Here is a 22,074-nt window from a genome sequence, read left to right as displayed (position 1 = left end):
AAACACTTTTTTTAATAAATGTTTTGGTATTATTCCTGCACATGCAATGTGCTTTCCTGCTGACAACGTTGGTATACCACTTCTTAGTTATGTTGCTTTCACCTGATCTGCATTTTCTATCGACTTCTTTAGTTACTCACACCCACAACTGCACCACTCTACTCCACTCTGTGCAATCAACACCACAGAAGGCTGTTCTACGCCACACCACACAATGCCACTCTCCTCTACGCCACTAACTATAAGCCACTCCTACCAGAAGCCACACTGCTATACAACTTGACTAAAAAATATTGACAAAGCCAATAGCTTTCAAATAGGCGAGACCAATCGACTTTGCCAGTGCTTGTTTGATAGGGCACACAGTTTCAATATGAACATTCATTTACAAAATTTGTTTACATTTATCTGCGAAATTACCTTAATCTGTACCAGATATTTCACGTTTCCACAACCCTAAAAGAACCTATGATCAATGACTCCTCTGTGCAACAATCCTTCAAAGGAATTATCAACTAGAGAGGCAGATCCTTGGAAGATCAAGGTCCTAGGGTATGGCGTGATTTGAACCCAAATACGACAGCCAAATCAAACTACACAATTAAGAGAACTGTTGGAAATGCAACTTTTCAAACTTGCCTGCAACCGATTTTTATGTATCAAAAAAGTTGCAACTTCTACCTCGCCAGAGTGAATAATGACACATTCAAGTGCACAATATTGCTTATTTCCCAAACTTTCCTCACTCTGAAAGGAGACAGTGCTTTATAAAACTCTAAAAGAACTAAATCAAATTAACATTTTAAAATACTTCTCCGAAGGAAAAAAAACCAAAAAACTTTGCAGGTTTAGAACAATACCTCACCCTTGCACAATTATCTCAGATTTCAGTACAAAATACTTAGCTTAAAAATAATGCTTTTAGAGTAATCTTTGACAAGCACTTACAAAAAATATTTAATGCACAAGTTAGGTACATCAGTAATGAAAACCTATTTTAAAGGAAGGGCGACCCTATGTTACGTGACGTGCCAACCAGATGTGTATTGTTATGCGGTTCTATCGCCGCACGGTGTGGAAGTTCTGCAGTTCTGTCGCCGCATGGGGTGGAAGTTCTATCACCGCAGGGAGGAGGGGTTGCTAATACTGTACCAGATTGCCAAGAGCAATTAGCTGTAGTGAGATTACAGTATTTTGGTTACGTTTATGCAGGGACAACTCATGAAACGTTTGGTGGCCTTAACAAGATCTAGGTTATCTAAAGAGCTAGTCCGGATCCATCTCATCACAAAATAGGTAAGGCCTACTGCTTCAGCAGATCGCAACTTTTTATAAAGACAAAAAAAACAAAACAGCATTGCTACAACTTTGTAAACACGGGATTTCATTAAGAGTTCGTGAAATTACTCAGAACTACTTTAATAGACTTGTTTTTTAGGTCGAGCCTAGCACAGCGCACATGCGCAGCTAGGAGATGACCTTTTGGAATCGGTCTGCACTTTCCTAACACTCGTGCGCGTGGCGGCATCCATCTTGCGGGAGCGAGTAGCGGCGCGCAGGGGCCATCTGTTTCTAATTAGCGTGGCCGCGCGCGCTTGTTTACATTTCTCTACTCTCTCTCTCTCCCCTGCCTGTCTCATCCTCGCCCTCCCTTGTCAACCGTCTCCTCCTAAACAAGTTTGTGGGTTGTTGATCGCTGCCAATTACTGTGCTACATATCTAACGTTACTAAAAATGCACCTAAGGAAATCAGCCAGATGTACTGCAGTAACTTAAGTCAGGCCGTAATTTCTTTTGTGTTACAAGATTAACTTGGTAATGTTGCAATTTCATTAAAATTGCGAAATTATGAATTTCGCTTTTAATTAAGGCTCTGGTAAAATGCTCCTCTTTTCACAACTTTTTTTTCAACAAAATACTTTGATGGAAAAAGTCAAATAACGACCAATTCACTATTTATCCCCACAAAACATTTTTTTTGCATACTGTTTCTCCCGCAATTTAAAAAAGTAGGACATTTTTGGAAATTCACGTAGTTAGTCCATAGACAGTCACAAATGTAAACTCCCACTATTCCAACACCTTCAACCGAAATGCCTTCCCCTACACAAGATTATGCCAACCCACAGGAAGAAGGTGATGTGCATCGCCTACTTTAAAGAGACGGTCAGGAGCATCACCCACTTTTCAGATTGTGTACTCTCTCTCTGCCACAGCTGATTAAAGCCCCTCATCTTGGTCAGTGGTAAATCACGCCTGGAAACGCCTGGACATGGAAGTTCTGTTCAACAGTGTGCATCGGTCTTGCGAAGTCAAAAGCCATAGATGCCACCACTTGATACGTTGCATGATGATTTCTCAGCTTTACCCATGGCTGCTGTGGCTACAAATTCTTAGTTGTTTAGTTGAAAGTAAATTAGCAAATGGTTTCAAATGTCTTGGCCAAAGCAAAACAGGAAAAATTAGAACAGAAATACGTTGGAGATGTAAGTATGACCCACCAGTGATATAAAATGATACTGATGAGGAACTTCAGGCTTACGTCGGCAATGCAAACGAGTGTATTATTGTCAGATAAAACTGGATGCTTTTTATCGGGTCAGTATGACTTTGGTCTGTCATGGGTACTCACTGTGACAGTCTACATATATTTCCTTACCCAGTAGCCTCTCATCTCAGACACCACTTGGAGATGCTTCCTGTATCTTTTTATTATTTAGCCAGCAGATACGAGCCTCTGCTGAACAGGAGGTACATTCAAGGTGTACCTCCACCTACAATGGACGGAGGCTACTGCCTTATCGCCAGGTGATGGGCAGACTGATGGTTGGTGTCAACTCACTCATGCATCAGTGGGTAGATGCCTTTTTACCTGTTCCCATGAGAGAGGTGTCTACTGCCTAAGCAGCTCTCCTTTCACATCTGCCTATAAACAGCTGACGCACACACGTCGAACCTGTGTGAGGCCTCATCCAGTCTCTTCTGCGATGTATGACTGCGTGCATCGAATCCCTCCCCTCCTTTAGGGTATTTCCTGGAAAGAGATGCCCAGCAGTAATTGATCAGGATCATGAACACGGTGCAGTGTCTGATTGGTCCTGACGTCCTGCCCATGCCATCTAGGAATGGATAGGAGACGACTGTTGAGAGCCAGATCCCAGTATTCACCTTAGAGAGTGGGAGTCGCAGCAGGGAACCGAAAAGTCAGCTTTATTTATGTTTTCAAACACTCCTCTAGTCATCCCCATCTCCCATGTTTTCCATCTTTCCTATCTTTCCTGTACGGAGAAAAGGGCTCATTCCAACTTGAAAAATTAGTTTGTGGATTGGTCCGGGATATCACAACCGCAACATAGAAATATAAGTGGGACGTTTTAGATGTAGTGTCAGGGCAGTGTGAAGGAGACATCAGTTGTGCACAGATCCCACAATGTCTCCCCCTGAATACACACACCTCCCTCATCACTGGCACTGTACCTCATGGACAAGGAATACACAGTTGTAGAAGAATGGGCAATTTGGTTTTTAAGCAAAAAGGCTACAACAAGAATTTTCAGTAGCAGACATTTCATTACTTTGTAGTTGTGTTTAGAAACATAGTTATGGTATATAAGCATTGACATAGCCAATAGGTCTCGCTTTTGTATTTAGGTATGCAGCACAATATACTTGGTGCAACCACATCAACTGTTGCATGGCTACACACAAGGTCCCAAAGGCGAGACCTATTGCTATGCCAATGCTTGTTTTATTCTGTCCCGCTTCGTCTTTGGGGGCAGTCTGCTTTTGGAGCTGCTACTGCCTCAGGAGGGGCCGTGCCCTTGGCTGTGTTGCTGATAAGGAGCTGCAGAGGGGGAAGGTCGTCACACGGGACTCCAGTGCCCAGGAGTCCGTGCGCCCCACCAGCTGTGCTGCGGCCCGCCCACCCGCCTATTGGCTCACGCCCCCATAATACATCATCACTGGCCGCTTCGCGGGACGTGGCTGGACGAACCCCGGACAAAGGGCGGACAGTCTGTGACAGTCCGGGGCAGGAGGAGGCTGGGCTGGGCCCTGGACTTGGCGTGTTGATTTAAGGAGTTCGACTACACAGGTTGCCGTAACAAGATTTTATTCCTCCTACTGCGACTTTAACATTGTGATTTTCACTGGAAAGCCAACAGAGAAAGAGGGGAAGTGGGATTGTGTTTCATGCCACTGTTAGGATTTCTGTTTTCCAACTTTGTCGATTTAGACTACTAGCTGACTACGGTCAACTGGTTAGATTTATAATGTCCAAAGTTAAAAATGCCCCAGTGACAGCCACTTTGGACAATTATCTGGTCAAGATGGTGGATAAAATTAATCAAGAACGGCGAAAGTCCCTGGGACGGGGGGGTCCTCTTGACCCAACTCCTCCTTTACCCAATCCATGTATCTCCTGGTCTACCCCTCTTCAGGATGTTAGTTATAACCCTAACCACCCGGATAGTTCAATCTCGGCGGCGCTCACAGATCAAGACCGCTCTTAGTATAGACCTAGAATCTAGTCAGGCCGCCACTCTAGATCCACCGATACAATGCCCGACGGCCCCGAGATCTCAGAGAGTACTGCGTTCATGTAAGAATAACAGTAAGAATGTCCAATTAAAGCTGGGGGGGGGGGGGGGGGGGGGGGGGGGAGTCGCTTAAATAAATAAGAGAGTAGATCCCCCATTGATTAGCGCTGTCTGTGACCCCAAATTAGCACAGGATAGCACCTCGGTCATAATAGACAGCGAGCAATTAGACTTCCTAATCAGAACTATAGACGCTAAGTTTGATCAGATTGTTAAACCTTTATTGATCAAACTTGATATGATCACTACCGAAGTAGTCAGATTGGGAGGTCTTTTGGGATCACAAATTAACACGAGTATAGGTCCCCAAGTCAAGGACAAGGATCCTGGAGGTAGCAAAGTAACCTCTAAGATCTCTGGTAAGGTTATACCTACGGCTATGTCTAATACACCCAAGCCATCTCCCGGGGGCCTTAATGAGATGGTAACTATTGCATCTAACCCCCCGCAGACAACCGATCGAAACCCTTTATCCGACTCAGCCTCAGGGATTCAGGTAGGACTTAGTACAGGGAAAACCAAAAGTTCTGTTAACCCACAGTTTGATTTACCACCAGACTGTGCACCTTTTGTGGCAGTCTTAACTAACGTCCCTCCAGTTAGAGGACCTGGACACAATAACAATCATAGAGAATCTCATGACTCCCTGAAGAACAAGACCGTGGCTTGGCTTCACCGGGAGTGTGGTTTCCCAGTAGCTTTAGCAGATGAGATCCTAAGTACTAGAAGAATCAACTGGATAGGCAGCTCACGCAAGAATTGTAGTGGCGACTGCATCGTTGTTAATTTTAGAAACCCACAACTCGCCACCACCGCCTTGCTAAGAGTTACTTCAATTCCCTATCGAGATCAAGGGATCTCTCTTCGTCCCTTAGGTTATTTTTATAGGCACCTAAATAATCAGCCTAATGCTGATCTTACCAGGGGAGGGGATAGAGGTTTGAATCTGTACACTGGTTTTAAAATCGCCACTTCTAACAGATTCCAATCTCTGAGTGGTCTTGACTCCAATGATTTACTGGAATCTGTTTTGACGGAACTAGGGGATTCGGGGTACACAGATATCGACTCTAGAGGTTTTAGAGATGCGAGGTCGGTCTTTGATGGCCAGGGTATGGATCCCTCCCCCAAGAACGTATCTCATGGTCATAGTAGCCCAATTTCCTTGACCAACATGCCCATTAAAAGCTTTAACCCTCGGACATGTTCAATCGCCAGCTGGAATGTTGCAGGATTATCGTCAAAGGATGCCTGCCTGGGCTGGCTTGAGTTCATTAATGTTTTTAATATAATTTGTTTCCAAGAAACATGGTGTAAGGACCCAATTAATTACAATGGTTTTGCTTCATATCAATTACCAGCTGTGGCCTCCCCTTCAGGTAGGGCTAAGGGAGGGCTCCTGGTACTGATTTCTGTGGAACTTCCTATTATCGTTAAAAAACATGTATTGGTTGGGGTCCACTCCCAGATCTTATGGCTTTATCAGGAGCGAGGTAGAAATATTCTTTTAATTAATTTTTATAATAATATATTTGACAGTACTAGGCATCAGGTAGTGTCTGCACTTGAGACCGCTTTGGCTGACATTACAATGGGGTTTGATGTTGATTTCGACTTTATCTGGGTGGGGGATTTTAACACTGCAGCGTGTTCCCTTTCCGACCAAAGGGTCTGTGGAGTTACTAATTGTTTTGGGGACGTTGATCTTCATTTCCCCCACAATCTTTATGGGGACTCGTTGAATAAGATCTTGGCCACCTATGATTTGGAAATTTTGGTAAATGCGAAAAATGCTTCTGGAGAAATCATTCCCACGTTCACGGGTAGGAATGCAAATACTGTAATAGATTTTATTTGCATGTCCTCCAGCCTTAGCCCGTGGTGTATGGCCCCTGTGGTCGTGGATAATTTGCTTAGTGATCACAATTGCATCACTATTGAGGCCATACTTTGGAAGGAGAAACATGTCCACAAAATTTGTACCATTGCTAACATAGAGCCGCACCGACCTAATGGAACCAGAATTAGATGGAAAGGGGACAAAGCGGACTTAATGTCAAATTCTATTGTTAATAGTTGCTTAACAGAAGTCACTACCATTCTAGAGAGTGAGGAGGTTACCGATGAAACTGTGTGTAATTTTATCAACATCAATCTCACAATCAACAGTAAATTCACCAAATTTGGTAAGGGCAAGTCACATCAACAAAAGGGGTGGTTTGATCACGCAAGTACTATCGCACTCAAGGGGCTCAAAGCGGCATTGGCAGCCAAACCAAGAGATAATAGTGTGGTTAGGGAGCTTAGATCCACCTATCAGGCTGCAGTCAAACGTAGGAAGACCGAATTAAGACAAGAGGCCTGGGATAAATTAGACCAGGCAGCCGTAACTTCGGACTCCTCTTTATTTTGGGCCACAGTTAACTGTCCGTTTTTAAAGGACGATAAGATGCCCGAATTGACAGCTAACAGTGTGGAAAACTGGGTTACCCACTTCTCTTCGATTTTTGATTCGGATAGACCGATAGGTGTGCAATAAGACTGTTGGCCTATCGTCCCTCTGGACATTTCCATCGTGGAAGTCCAGGGAAATATTACCTCAAGCAATGGTGGGAAGGCCCAGGGGCCTGACGGGGTGCCCATCGATGTGTATAAATTAGTACCGATTTGTGGGGCCCGTTGTTAACTAACGTTTTTAATGCTGCTATATGTAAGGGTGTCCCACCTACTTGGGAGGAATCCATTATTATTCCTATCTATAGGAAGGGAGACAGGGGGATGTGAAGAATTATCGCCCAATTTCCTTGCTTGATTCCTCAGTGAAAATAATGAGCAGGGTGCTTTTGGTTAGGCTGGAAGAGTGGGCAGAATCCAAAAGCATTCTGGCCAATTGCCAATATGGCTTTAGAAAGGGACGAGGGACTATTGAACAATGTCTTAACCTTGAACTCTTAATTGGGAAATATACGCAGGCTAAGAATGGCTCTCTCTATCTCTGCTTTGCAGATCTGAGCAGTGCCTTCGACATGGTGGATCATAGCATTTTATGGACTAAGTTGTTAGAAATTGGGGCACCTGAGGGCATTGTCTATTTTCTGGCCCGACTATGCCAATCTAAGCACCAGTGTCCGTTATGGACCGGGTGGGGAGCGCACCCCAAAGTCTAAGATCAGGCGTGGCATAAGACAAGGGTGCGTTCTTGCCCCCCTACTCTTTACCCTTTTTATTAATGAAGTTGATTTTGTCTTAAAGACGATTGCGGCAGATGCCCCTAAAATTAATGATTTTAACGTCCCTGTATTACTCTATGCGGACGATGCCGTGATCTTGTCCAGGACCCCCATAGGTCTACAACGCCTGATGGACAGGTTTTCGCTGTTCATCAAGAATAGAAAGTTGTTGATTAATAAATCCAAAACTTACATTATGGAATGTGTAACGGGGCGAAGAAAACCCCATTCCTATTTTATCGATTGGCACAAGGTGCAAACGGTGGATTCCTTTAGCTATCTTGGCATCACATTTTCTAAGAACTGTAGCTGGACTAGCGAGCTTATCAATGTCCGGGCCAAGATGGCGAAATGCGCCCATGGGGTGTTCAAGTTTGCCACCAAATTAGGGGACAAACGGATTAAAAACATGTTAAAAATCTATCAAATGAGATGCCTTTCCATCGTCCTCTACGGTGCTGGGGTTTGGGGACACGCCACGGCAGGGAGCCTACAAGTGGAGGAAAACCTCTTTTTAAAGAGACTCCTGTGTCTGCCCAAATCAGCCTCTAACGACCTGGTGCACAGAGAGCTTGGGATTCAACATCTTTCTGATCTGATTGCCCTAAGACCATTAATGTTGTGGCGTGCTATTTGGTCGAAGGAAGAGACTTCTTTAAATAGAGCCATCATAAGAGATTGTCTTTCTACTGATAACCATTTAAAGATTCCTTGGATTAAATTGGTCATCAAAGGTTTTTTAGAGATTTATGGTACCGATATAGGAGAGGATAGCTATGTTGCTTCTAGTCTGTCTAAATCCGAGATGAAGGCTGCCTTCATGAGCTATAAGTCAGAGAGGCGGGGGAGGGACTGTGGCAACCTTACCACATGTATGCTCTACGGAAGATATTGTGAGACTGTGGGCTATCAACCGTATCCAAGTTATGTCACCAGAGCTTCCCACCAGTTCGTCTTAACGAGACTAAGGTTCGGGATCGTGCACCACCTGGTGGCCTTCCCCTGCAACAAAAAACATCCGACTAGTCCGTGCCCATGCGACAATACTTCAGCACAAAGCACTATGCACTTTCTATTGCTGTGCAAACTTTACGGTAACTTTCGTTCAGCCTTTTTAAAACCTATCTTCATGAAGTATGGAGTCAGATATGTACACGATACCATGAAGTTGCTTTTTAACATGCCCCACCCTGACGTTTGTTTTTTTACCGCTACCTTCCTTCTTTTTTTTTTTGAAAACTTTCTTTATTGGCATTTATAGATAGTATAACACACGTCCGCTACCTTCCTTCTTCAAGCTATTAAGGCAAGGACTAGTATGGTTTTTTAATTGTCTTTTAACCGTGTATTCTGTATTGTATTTTCTACCATGGTTTTTATTGATTATTGATATGTAATGTAAACGTATGTGCTTTTATGGACTTTGTTTTTAAGCTCCGAATAAAGCCTTATGATGATGATGATATTCTGTTCAAATGCACATGCATTCATCTGAAACTAGTATATTCTTCTCTGTATTTAAACTTAATTATTTTATCGTCTCATCTTATAAAGACAATTTGTACACAACTAGCTATCGAAAATGCCATCATTTTAACCTTTTGAGTAAGATGTGGTAAGAATATACAACCTGCAGAGTTTGGACCACGATGCAAAAATGGAAAATGTGTACTTAATATGTAACCATTCTGTTCGTACATATATATATATATATATTTTTTACTTTTCCAGATTTATGACCCAACTGTAAAACCACTGAAACGTTCACAAACATGTAGAAATTATTTTTCAGTTGGCAATCAGCTCATGCAAAATGTAGGTTTACAAGTTTTAAAAGTTTCCTGCCGGAGGTAAACTAATTAGTTCTACGATATTGAGATATCGCGTTAAAACATTTTAAAATTACAATCAGTGGGTTACAAATAAGAAATCTAGTGTTACAAACTGCCTCAGAGAAACACGACCATCTATTCATGTTTTAGATTCAATAAGTGGACGGAGAGTGCTACTTGCCTCTAATTTACTTTGCAATTCATGTATGAATAATGTATATGGCTATACCGTGCTTCTGTAGCGATTTCGTCAAGTATGCCCTGCTTTAGATTTAAAATTTGGAGAGGAAAATGCCGCCTTTTGCTCGTTTTCGCCATTTTATATTAGCCTCGTCTTAAAAATAGACAATTTAGCTAAAATACTGGCTAGGCGGCAACCTTGCTGACAATTCATTATGTCTTTTTAGAAAGCAATGGCATCGCCCCAAGCAACGCTTCACATTCCATCCACTTGGGGGTGTAAAGGCACCATGGGTGCGATTTGAACCAAATAATTACTTTCAGTGGTCCTGGCTGCAGTTCCTTAAAAGGCTCGTTGAAAAGCTGGTGAAAGGAGGGTCGCTATGGTTAAATTCAGTTTGAAGGATTACTACGACGAATTAAAATTTAAGAAAAAAACACTTGCTTTCGTTGCCCATGGACAGATATGTTGAAATCTGGTACGTAACTGGTGAGTGAAGTGGCTTAAATCTTGCACGTGTGAAGCATTCTAACAACAGATAAGTATTAATTAATAAATAAAACTCCGTATTAACAGGTTCGGGTTGGCAAGGCCTGGGCGGTACGCACCGGTCTATAAACATGGCGTCTATTTAAAGAGAATGGGAGCTGTTTTCTTCTAAAGTTAGTCTCACTCAGACTAGCACACACTAAACTTTCGCAGCTCTACATTACAGCATGCTTCCCGAAATAGCTCGCGGCCGCCTTGGCCTCTAGCACGGTTGCTATGACAATGGAACCACAGTGCTATAAATAGCCCGTTAGTACCAAATCTTGTGAGAGACATCTGGAGCGGGGCCAGGCCGGCCCCAGCTCGGCTGATTCAAGCCAGCACAGGCCGTTTCAAAGGCAGCCAGCCGAGCCGGTGGGTTGGGGAATGTGCGCAGCTCTGCCGAGGCCTGCTGGGGTTGTGCCGCCTCTTCACAAGAATCTCGAAAAAGTTCCATTCTTTGCCTGAAAGAAAAACTTTGAGCTGCGCGGTGTAACTTTCCACTTAATTCTTGCTGCGCCGGCGGCATACACCGGCGAAGAGTTCTCGGCCACGTGCTACCTTACCATATGCCCGGAGACTTCAAGCCGGGTGAAACAACTATGGCGAGTACGAGTTGGGTGCGTTGAGGGAGGGGCCGAGGAGGAGTACAATAGAGCGCCCACAAATGTGCAAGGAAGCGTTTTGGACCGACTATCAAATTATTAAAGGGATCTACTCGTTGTAGGGTGGAGGAAAGACAGGAAATATAACAACAAAAACGTACACTCATTATTAATATATATATATATATGAAGCTTCACAGGGAAAAGAACGGCACTCAACAGGTTTTGAAGTTAACTGGGAGTAGTTTATTCCACCAGTATATACACACACATTCATACACAATATGAAATACAATATAACACTACATTAGTTGTGCCTTACTGAGGAACTTTCAGAAGTTTGTTCTTGTTCATTTTTTCGAAACGAAAGTAGCGGAGGTTTTGATGCTCCTCCAAACTTAATCCAAAAAGTGTTTTTCACCCGGGCAAAGGCTAATGTACTGAATGTTCCCCAAACAGTGAAAATCTACACATTTGTTCTAGCAATCTTGGCCATAGAGTATGGACACATTATCTTGATCTCAAAAAGAATCTCACTCACATACCGGCCAAAGATGCCCTGATTAAGAAGGGAGCCAGACTCGACCGACCACCCCAGCAATTCCATTGCCGCCTCCATATTAGTGAGACAGTCCCTTATCCCTCAGTGTAACCGAACTTGTGATCCCAGCATATTACACGAGACCCATGGCGACGCCACATACTGTGTGCCCTTTTGAGATTGTGATCTCTGGGAAGAGCACATCACTGAGGAACCCCACTTGAAGGCCAACAGAGCGAGGATCGAGAGAAAGCCCTACGCCCAAAACTTCAGAATCATCACTGACAGCAAACTCAAGCTGACCGCCCAAGTCAATGCCATCACTACCTCATGCTTTCCTACCCTTGAGATGCTGAGGAAGATTGTCAAATGTCTCCCAAATCAGTACCTGGAAACAAGTCATGCATGTCCTGGTCACAAGCAAGCTGTGCTACAGGAACATCGTGTATGTCGGGATCAACAAAACACTCACCAGAAGGCTGCAAACCATTCAGAACTCAGCAACCAGAATCCCTCTCAGCCTCCCACTCACATCACAACCACACCTGAAGGAACTCCACCGGCTTCCCAATCACAAATGCATACATTTCAAACTCCTCACCCACACTTTCAAGGCACTATGTAACACTGGCCCAGCATACCTCAACAATCGCATCTTCTTTCACAAACTTCCAGACACATCCGCTCGTCCGGACTGATACTTGCACAAACCCCACATAAAGAAAACCAGATTCGGTGGTTAAGCCTTTTCCAACACCGCTCCTAAAGCGTTGAACGGCCTGCCGCTAAACATAGGACCTCATCCTCACTTCGCAAATTCCGCCAGAAGCTAAAGATCTGACTTTTTGAGTAGGCCCACTAGGCCCTAGGTGTGCCTTGACTCACCTAATCAGCAACAGGATACCCTCCAGGGTGATAGGTTGGTCTACTAATTTGCGTAACATTAGCAAATGGCCACAAACCAAGCAAGTAACCTGTATAGAATAACTTGTTAATTTTAACGCCAGACCCATCGCCTATCCAAGCCCTGTGTAACGTCTGAAGAAACGCTACCTCAATATAGTACTCCCCGAAGCATAAGGAGCCTAACCAGCCTCAACACTCTAGTCTCAGCAGTGATGCAAGCCATGTAATGCCCTAACAACTGCATAACAGATTTTGAGGTATTTGCATTTTGGTATTTGCTTTCAGTAAATGTTTTTCAGGCAGTGCAATTTCAAGTATTACGATTTTCAATCTCACAATTTAGGAGGACCGGAAGTTAAATCAATATGGCCATGCTCCCCAGGAGACAGACCTCTCTCATTCGTGAAAGCGTCTGCGTGAATGAAGAAACTGCTCACAAAGAGTTTCTGTATCTAGAAGGTCAGATATACAATTAAACTAAGATAAAATATTGATTCACTCAAATTTCCTGGCACAACAACGCACAACATCTGTCAGTATCAGAATCCACAGATTTCAGACAATGCCACACCATTCCAATACTAAAAATCTGAACCATTCTTTATGCATAAACAAGTTCTGGTTTAAACTGGTTTTCTGTAGTGGCTCATCCTCCAGAACATGTGCAGACGCCCAATGCCTTGCTTTCAAATAAACCAATCCTGTATAAGTTGTCTGCCTTAGGAACCAACACCTAGAACTGAAAGAAAACATGAATTACATTTCAGCATTGATTAACCAACACAACTGGACATCTTTGTGTTCCATCTCCTTCCTTACTACAGACTGCATCTGCGAGGATCGCACGTCACATGCATATCTTCTGCTAAGTACAGTCTATGAACACTAACCATCAAGCCCACCCCACCTCAAAAGATAGAATCCTCCTGCGCATGTTCTAGCTCTATCCTACCCTGGCAAGTGGATGCAAAAGGACATCCACTTGATCATGTAATCATTGCCCGAGTACTACTCACCTCTCAGCAACAGTACACGGACACCCGGGTGTTCAAAAATCTGAATCCAACTCCTTTGACATTAGTGTTGTGCGACTACCCAAGTTCAGGCTGAATTTCAAACACAAAGTGGCACAAACACTTTAATTGTTCACAAATGCCTCCCAATATTAATGTTTCATCCACCATTGTGCCAGGAACACTAATCCAAGCTGGTTTGTCACCTTGAAAACAAGAAAACTGCTGCAAGTACCTACGTGGTTCTGCAAACTTCTTGATCGCTCCCTCCAGGCCAATAACTTGACGGTATCTAGCGGCCACTGTGTGTCGCCTACACTTGCTGCTCACCTGGTCCATACACCAAGCAGGTCTGGTAACAAAATCTATGAAGCGAGTCACTGGTGAATTATGAGAAAATGTAGTGGACTTGCTAGAAAAAGCCTTATATCCAAAACGTCTAGCTTATCCGATTCACAAAAATGCTACCAAAGGAGCGACCACAAAATATATTCAAGTTACTTCTGAATGTAATATATGCATTAACCTTAGAATACATTGCAAAAATACCACCAACACATAGGGCTTCGCCAGGATATTCAATGCTTTCTTGCTGCAAATGTAACTTTCTTAGAGCAAGGAAACCATTTTAAGTCACACAATGAACTTCAAAATGCCTGCCCACAACCGTAAAGTACAATCGTTCTGTCGGGTATAACCAAAATATTTCATATAAATACAATTGAATTTGAGGACAAGTCATTTTATGCACAGTTTGAATGTGAAAGCGTTTTCCAGGGAACACACAATAAACACAAAGAAATAAGGTTTTCTGGGTATTGAGATATTTTATATAAATTAAATCATTTATATATACCCACATTAGAGGAATTTTGTTATATACACTGCTGCCAACAAGGTGAAAAATTAAGGTGTATTGTGATGAAGTGACATCTTGTGCTTAGTGACACAATAAGTGCGTGATATGTACAAGGTGAAAAATATATACAGGTTTGGAAGAGGCCAGGGTAAACAGAAACACAATGACCTGCTGCTCTATTCACTTTCAGTATTTTTTGAGCGGAGCCTTGTACTGGACCGGGAGGTATTGTCGACGTTTCAACCCTATATGCGCGATAATGTATGGTCAAGGCGGGTCTTCATCAGGACTGAGGTGGGGGAGAGGGATGGCAGCCTGCAGAGTCAGATAGAACGTGCGTTAGGGATATCCTGTTTTAGAATTGAGGTGTGTTCCAATAGCCTCAATTAGTTAGCAGATTGGGGGTAAATGTGGTAACAACTCATCTCACAATAACCAGAGAGTCCTGGTTAGGCTCAAGTCAATGTTGAGGAAGGCCCATCAAGTAGATTTCTGGGGGTAAAAGAGATTCAGTCAGAGTTTGAAGTATTGACCTACACGTTATTGTAAGGGTCAAAGCCAAAGGGAAGGGGTGGAGAAGTAATTCAAAAATTAAAATAACCCAAAAATGGATTGGGGCAAAAACCAGCCAACAGGGTTGGTAATGGATATGCAATCACTTCCATGGAAATTATAATATGAACGCGTTGGTTGAGCGCGTCCCTTTGGTATGGAGAGAGTGCCCATCATGTAAGACTAAGGGGTCAAATCCCCATAGGACGTAGGTACGTGGCAAAGGACTCACCGCTGCCGATCTCGTGTTGAGCCAGTCACGAGAATCAGAGTTCCAAGGACAGGTTGAGTTAAATGTTCACGTCTGTTAAACCAAAGACGAAAGCGCCGGTTACTCGCGCTCATTCAGTACGGAACAATGCGCACTAGTGAGACTAACCCCTGTGTTGCTCCTGGGTTAGTCTCACAAGTGCGCATTGTTCTGTACTGAATGAGCGTGAGTAACCGGCGCTTTCGTCTTTGGTTTGTTAACAGATGTGAACGTTTAACTCAACCAGTCCTTGGAACTCTGATTAGCGTGATTGGCTCAACACGAGATCGGCCACGGTGAGTCCTTTGCCACGTACCTACGGGGGTTTGACTGTGATTATCTCTCTCCCCCCCACTTGCCCCCTTAGTCTTACATGATGGGCACTCTCTCCATACCAAAGGGGGGTGCTCAACCAACGCGTTCGTCTTATAATTTCCATGGAAGTGATTGCATATCCATTACCAACCCTGTTGGGTGGTTTTTGCTCCAATCCACTTTTGGGTTATTTTAATTTTTGAATTACTTCTTCACCCCTTCCCTTTGGCTTTGACACTTACAATAACGTGTAGGTCAATACTTCAAACTCTAACTGAACCTCTTTTACCCCCAGAAATCTACTTGATGGACCTTCCTCAACATTGACTTGAGCCTAACCAGGACTCACTCTGGTTATTGTGAGGTGAGTTACCACATTTACCCCCAATCTGCTAACTAATTGTGGCTATTGGAACACACCTCAATTCTAAAACAGGATATCCCTAACGCACGTTCTATCTGACTCTGCAGGCTGCCATCCCTCTCCCCCCACCTCAGTCCTGATGAAGACCCGCCTTGACCATACATTATTGTGCATATAGGGTTGAAACGTCGACGATACCTCCCGGTCCAGTACAAGGCCCCGCTCAAAAAATACTGAAAGTGAATACAGCAGCAGGGTCATTGCGTTTGTTTACCCTGGCCTCTTCCAAACCTGTATATATTTTTCACCTTGTACATATCACACACTTAGTGTCACTAAGCACAAGATGTCACTTCATCACAATTCACCTTAATTTTCACCTTGTTGGCAGCAGTGTGTACAACAAAATTACTCAAATGTGGGTATATATAAATGATTTAATTTATATACAATATCTCAATACCCAGAAACCCTTATTTCTTTGTGTTTATTGTGTGTTCCCTGGAAAACGCTTTCACATTCAAACTGTGCATAAAATGACTTGTCCTCAAATTCAATTGTATTTATAAGAAATATATTGGTTATACCCGATGCAACCATTGTACTTTTTGCATTACTATACCCAGGTTCTGGGGAACATAGGGTCACCCCATTGTTTATTGAGCACAACCGTAAAGTGGCTAGCTGAAGGGTCTCTGCTCCCCATGCAATCCACGTGTTTCTGTACATCCAAACCCTACCTCCTTCACTTTCCAACTTATTTTTATGAAAAAAAAGGATTACACTAGCCACTAACCGAGCAAGGGACCTGTATAAAATAACTCACTCGTATTTGCTACAGGCCTATTGCACATCTCTGCCCTGCATATCGTCTGAAGGAATGCATCTCAATATGGTTCTCTCTAAGCATCTCAATCAGTGGGTAACTGGCTAGGAGGCTAACCAGCCTAAACACTCATATCTCTGCACATATGCGAGGCAGGTTATGCTCCTTCTTAAACAGGAAACAGACACTACACTGTCACACCTCCAACATATACAGTCACAAGCAATAATGCACACACTGACAAATACATTAATCTCACCCCCTCCACAAAGTCAGGGTTCAAGGAGTAGACCCAGTGAAAGGCAGCAACAATCTACTACTGTGAAGCACCCATGCATATCATGTTATACCACATACTTCACAGCGTGGTACACAACCAAGTCACCTTGGATCACTCAGAAACTGACAAGAGGTGCTCAGAGCTCTATTATCACCATTATTTTTGAGGTCTTAAAGCCATGAGGCAACATGCAATGGTCTGTTGGTGGAAATATCAGTTAAATGTAAACATTCAGATCCCCATGGAAGTCTACTGACCCGCCTGCCAATTCCAGACACTCAGAAAAAGGCCTCTGTTTGACGGCTGGGAGTACGATTATGAGCTCACACAACATAAAACAATGGTAAAAATAATGACTGCATCTTCAGAAATAATTATCTGCTTTTTACCTCATCAGTTACCCCAGCAACTAACTGTAAATGGGATACATGTAAGAAACTGGATAATCGCTTGCAGTGGATGACTACCCACCTCAAGAAACAACCACAACCCATGTCAGGAGGAATCCTCAAAGTCACAAATTTAACCTGAGCTTAACCCCTAGAAGCTATGGCAGAGAGCAGACGGGCTTAACCTAGGGCAATGTCTAAAGTATTTACAGACGGGCTTAACCTAGGGCAATGTCTAAAGTATTTATGCCATACCAAACAGTAATGAAGTTAAAATGTAAAACAATAAAAATACCTAACTGAATTGGAAAAACAGTAAATTTAATATAGCCTTATAGCCCGCCGTAGCTGGCTATACCAGCCATTAAAGGACCTCTCCCGCGTTAAAGGCCCGAACCGAAGGCAAGGGCCTTTAACAAGGGAGCGGGACTTTAATGGCCGGTATAGCCCAGCTACGAAGGGCTATAAGTCTATTAGAACATTCTGCCACTAGAGAGCAGAATGTTCCAACAAATAAAACAAATGCCTCTCGAGCCCAAGAGGGTTTAAATCCCCTCGAGCTCCGAGAGGCCTTTGTTCACAGCAATAGCTGTGAACAAGCACAATGTGGAATGTTGCTCTGTGGGCGTTTACCGGTCCGTAGAAGCACGGAGCACTCCATTATATTCAATGGAGTGCTCCACATTCCAATGTTCTAATTAATAAAATTACACAAAAATGACGAAATAAATGATGGAAATCAAAATATGAAGTTTTAAAGTTTTAATTAAGAATAACTCCAAATAGTACAAAGCACTAATGGTCACAGTAGATCTGGACCTACCTTTCATAATGCTCTTCCAGGTAGATACTTTGACTGCAGGTTCCTCACCCAGGGAGACTTTAACCAGAAGATTTTTCAGCATAGCCCCTGTGCGTCGGTAAATTGAGTACTGGGGGATCCACATTAACCCCCCCCCCCCACCCCCGTGAGGCAGGAGATTAATCTAAACGCCTTACAAGTGCGCTGACGTCAGTTTCTTTCTTAACAGGATCTGTGCCCTCGGACACACATCCCACAAAACAATTGTCATTGCCAGTATTCAGATCTCTTATTTGGGACGTTTTCTGACTGGAAAAGAGGCCATCCAGCATACTGAAAAGGTGGGACGGCAGTGAGAAATCTCTGTTTAGAGTATCCATCAGAAAGAGCATTACTGAAGGCAAGTAACTTGTTTTTATTATGCATACTTCTAACTGCAGATTCTTCAATGTTAGAATTAAGGTATTGGGTCTGTGGAATAGTTCAGACCCCAAAAATGTTTATGCATACTTCTAACTGTAGATTCTTCAATGTTAGAATTAAGGTATTGGGTCTGTGGAATAGTTCAGACCCCAAACATTTTTATGCATACTTCTAACTGTAGATTCTTCAATGTTGGAATTAAGGTGCTCGATCTGTGGAATAGTTAAGGCCAAAAGGTTCTGCAGGCCCGAACCACCAAAATGCCCTTTCCATCAGACCTGGCTGCCAAGTTAGTAGTGTTTGGTGAACATGTGCACTGACGCCCATGTTGCGGCCTGACAAATATCCAGGACAGGCACTCTGTCTGCCAACGCAATGGTAGCAGCCTTGGCTCTGATAGAATCAGCCTTCAATCCTTGTGGAGGCTGCGGCATGTAGCAGATCTTTATGCAGAGTACTATCCACCTGGACAGTCTTTTTCTGCACTGCCTTGCTTGTCTTTGACCCAGAGATCGTCAAGCCTCTAGTCTTTGGTGCAACAGATCTAAAAACTCAGTTCTGTTTTGGTGTTAAAATGGACGATAGTTTGGGTGGAGCAAAAAGCATCGGAAGTGTGATAAACCGTCCGACATGAAAGGGAATCACAACCTTTGGTGGCAAAGTCGCCATAATCCTTAGCACCAGTTTGCCCTGACGTAAAAAGTGTAATGCGGTTGGAACTAAAGAGCCTGAAGCTCACTAACGCGAGAAGCTGAAGTTATCGCAATGATAAAGATTGTATTCAGAGTCAGAAGATATAGAAGAAAGCTGTCAATCAGCACAAAAGGGGTGCACATAAGAAAAGTAACAACCAATTTAAAATCCCACAGTGGCATCACAGGAGAAAACACATGAATTAAACCTTTGCATCACAACAGATTATTTCAAAAAGGGCAATTGGGTCCAATAAACACAAACGCCCGAAAGGACTAAAAAGTTACTTTTAACACTGCCCACTGCAAGTCCTTGCTGAGCTTTAGACAAGACTAACAACTAATGTGGCAGTTTGGCCTGCCACAAACTTAACCCAGCATCGACACTGTAGAATGCCTGGACCAAAGGATGAAATCCACAACTCACGTTGAGTAATTGAATGCCGACAACTGTACATACATGGAGGTGTACGCATGCGTGCAAGACTCTGCACTGCTGTTGAAACAGAGGGTCCCGAGAAAACAGCAGCCTGACCGGAGGACAGATGTTCCTGCTCAGAAGTCCTGGGTACCATATTCTTCTGGTCCAAGCCAGAGCCACTAGGATGACTCAGGCCTCTAGTTTCTGATCTGCTTTAGATTTTGAGGCAGGAGAGGTAGCAGCAGTAAGGAATTGAGAAGTCCTCAGCTCCACTCCAGGCAGAATCCTTCACAGAGAGAGACAGAGAGAGCGCCTTCTTGGGAATGCCAGCGTACAAAACTGAGGCGCTGGGTATCCCGGGACAGGGCCCAGGATCCCACCTTGCTCCGCTTTTTGCAGTATCACATGGTGGCGGTGTTGTCCGTGAGGACCAGGACCAGAACCAGCCTCCCCTTGGACGGCAGGAAGGCTTTCAACACTAAGCAAAAAGCCCACAACTCAAACAGACTAGTGTGGAGACGGGTCTCTGGCTGAGAACAGAGCCCTCTGATCGCCATCCCTCCAAGATGACCTCCAAGACCCAGAAGTCAACACAGTAATCACCATCAGCTCTGGGTCGGGTAAGTAGCGGGCCTGCTGCTGATCCAATTGTGGTCAAGCAGCCAAAACTGCATATCTGCTGCAGTGTTCCCCAAGCCTTTACTGAATCGGACAGGTTTCCTTGGTGCTGGGCCCATTGAGACTTCAGATACTACAGCAGAGCCCGTATATGTCATCTGGCATGGTCGAAGAGCAGAATGCAGGAGGCCGAAAGGCCAAAAATATTCCAAGTCACCCGCAATGAGACCCAGAGCCAAAGCTGAAACATCAGGATCATAGTCAGAATGTCCTAGACTCGCTGAGCCATACGGAAGGCCCAATAATGCAATGCATCTAGGGAGGCTTGGCAAAGGATTCTGGTGTCACTGCAGCACATTGATAGTGAACCACAATGATGTCAGGAGGTTAGCTGTCATCTGGAGATGGCCTGTGGCTGACTGTGGTGCTACCCCCTTCAAATACTAGTCATTGAAGTAGAGGAAGACTGGCATTCTAGTCCTTTGGAGGTATTCTGCGACCACCACCATCATCTTCGCAAACACCTAAAGGGGCACTGGTGAGACCAAAGGGGAGCATAGCAAACTGAAAAGGCTCCTGGCCAAGCTTGAGACAAGTAGCGCCTGCTGGCCTATAGGATAGATACATGTGCAATGAGCGTTCTGTAGGTCCAACACACTGTCCAGTATCCTGGATTCGGAGCAGAGAGAACCTGGGCTAACGTGAGCATCCTGGATTAGTCCTTCCGCAAGGAGAAATTTGAGAGGTCAGAGATCTAAAATAGGACAAAGGCCTCTGTCCTCTTTTGGCACTGGGAAACAGCAGTAGTAACATCCAGTTCCAATTTCCAAGCCCTGTATTCTCTCTAGGACACATTTTGACAAAACCGCCTGAACTTCAAGCAGCAAAATGGACAAATGCTCATCTGAAAGCCATTCAGATGTGGGTGGGAGATGCAGCGGGATGAAAAGAATTGGCAGGCAAAGGCCTGTTGAAATATTTACAGAACCCACCTGTTGAATGTAGTGGCCTGCCTCCCCTGGAGAAAATGACTGATCTGTCGTCCCTACAGGATGGTTGTGTACTACTAAGCGCAAACTAAAGTGGCTTGGAGGCTGCTTCCTGAAGGGCAGGGGGGCTGGAAGGTTCGCTGCCCCTGCAGGCTCAGGAGTTATCTGCTAGATTCCCAACCCTGAATGGACTAGGGTACCCATTGCTTGGGCGGTGGGTCTTGGTGTTGCCTGTACACAAATCCCCTAGTGACACATTGAAATGGGCAAAACTGTTAGAGATACTTCCTTGTGGGTATGGAGATGCCGAGAGAGCAAGTTCTGGCTCTACTTTATTTGAAGAGCTCCATCTAGTGCACAATAGGCCTTCTTGTTAAAAATGTGAACCCGGGTAAAGGCATATCCATGAGTGGCACCTGAATGTCACCTGAGAAGTCTGTAGTCTTATCCATGTGTGGTGCCAGAGCACCACGCCAGCCCTGACTGCTCTGGTGAAACGGTGGGTAGTAACTAGTCCTGAACATAAGATATCCCCTTGAGTCGGGCCATCATGAATACTTTGACAGGTTGGTACAGAATTCTTCCGGGACTGCTGGCAAAATCACTGCATCCACGTCCCATAACATGTTGGAATACCTCATCAGAACCCAGCTGGCGATGACTGACCAAGGAGTGAGGCTAACCAATTCTCTTCAACTCTACCTTGGGGGTATCACAGGGAAAACATTGGAATTAATCCTGCTGGTAGAAGCCTGAACTACAAGGCTCTCAGTAGGAGGGTACTGCGTCAAGAAAGCAGGGTCACGCAGAGCAGGTCTGTGGCGCCATACTACCTAACTATTTACAGGTGGGCCTAAACA

General features: G+C 44.1%; 1 protein-coding gene across 4 annotated transcripts in view; it reads right to left on the bottom strand.

The window, feature by feature from the left end:
- GNAS (GNAS complex locus) overlaps positions 1 to 22,074 on the bottom strand; it is an 812,652-nt gene that overhangs the window by 71,877 nt on the left and 718,701 nt on the right. The window lies entirely within an intron of this gene.

This window comes from Triturus cristatus, chromosome 7, assembly GCF_964204655.1.
Source record: "Triturus cristatus chromosome 7, aTriCri1.1, whole genome shotgun sequence".
Classification (NCBI taxonomy): Eukaryota; Metazoa; Chordata; class Amphibia; order Caudata; family Salamandridae; genus Triturus; species Triturus cristatus.
This window is presented reverse-complemented; position numbering and strand designations above follow the sequence as displayed.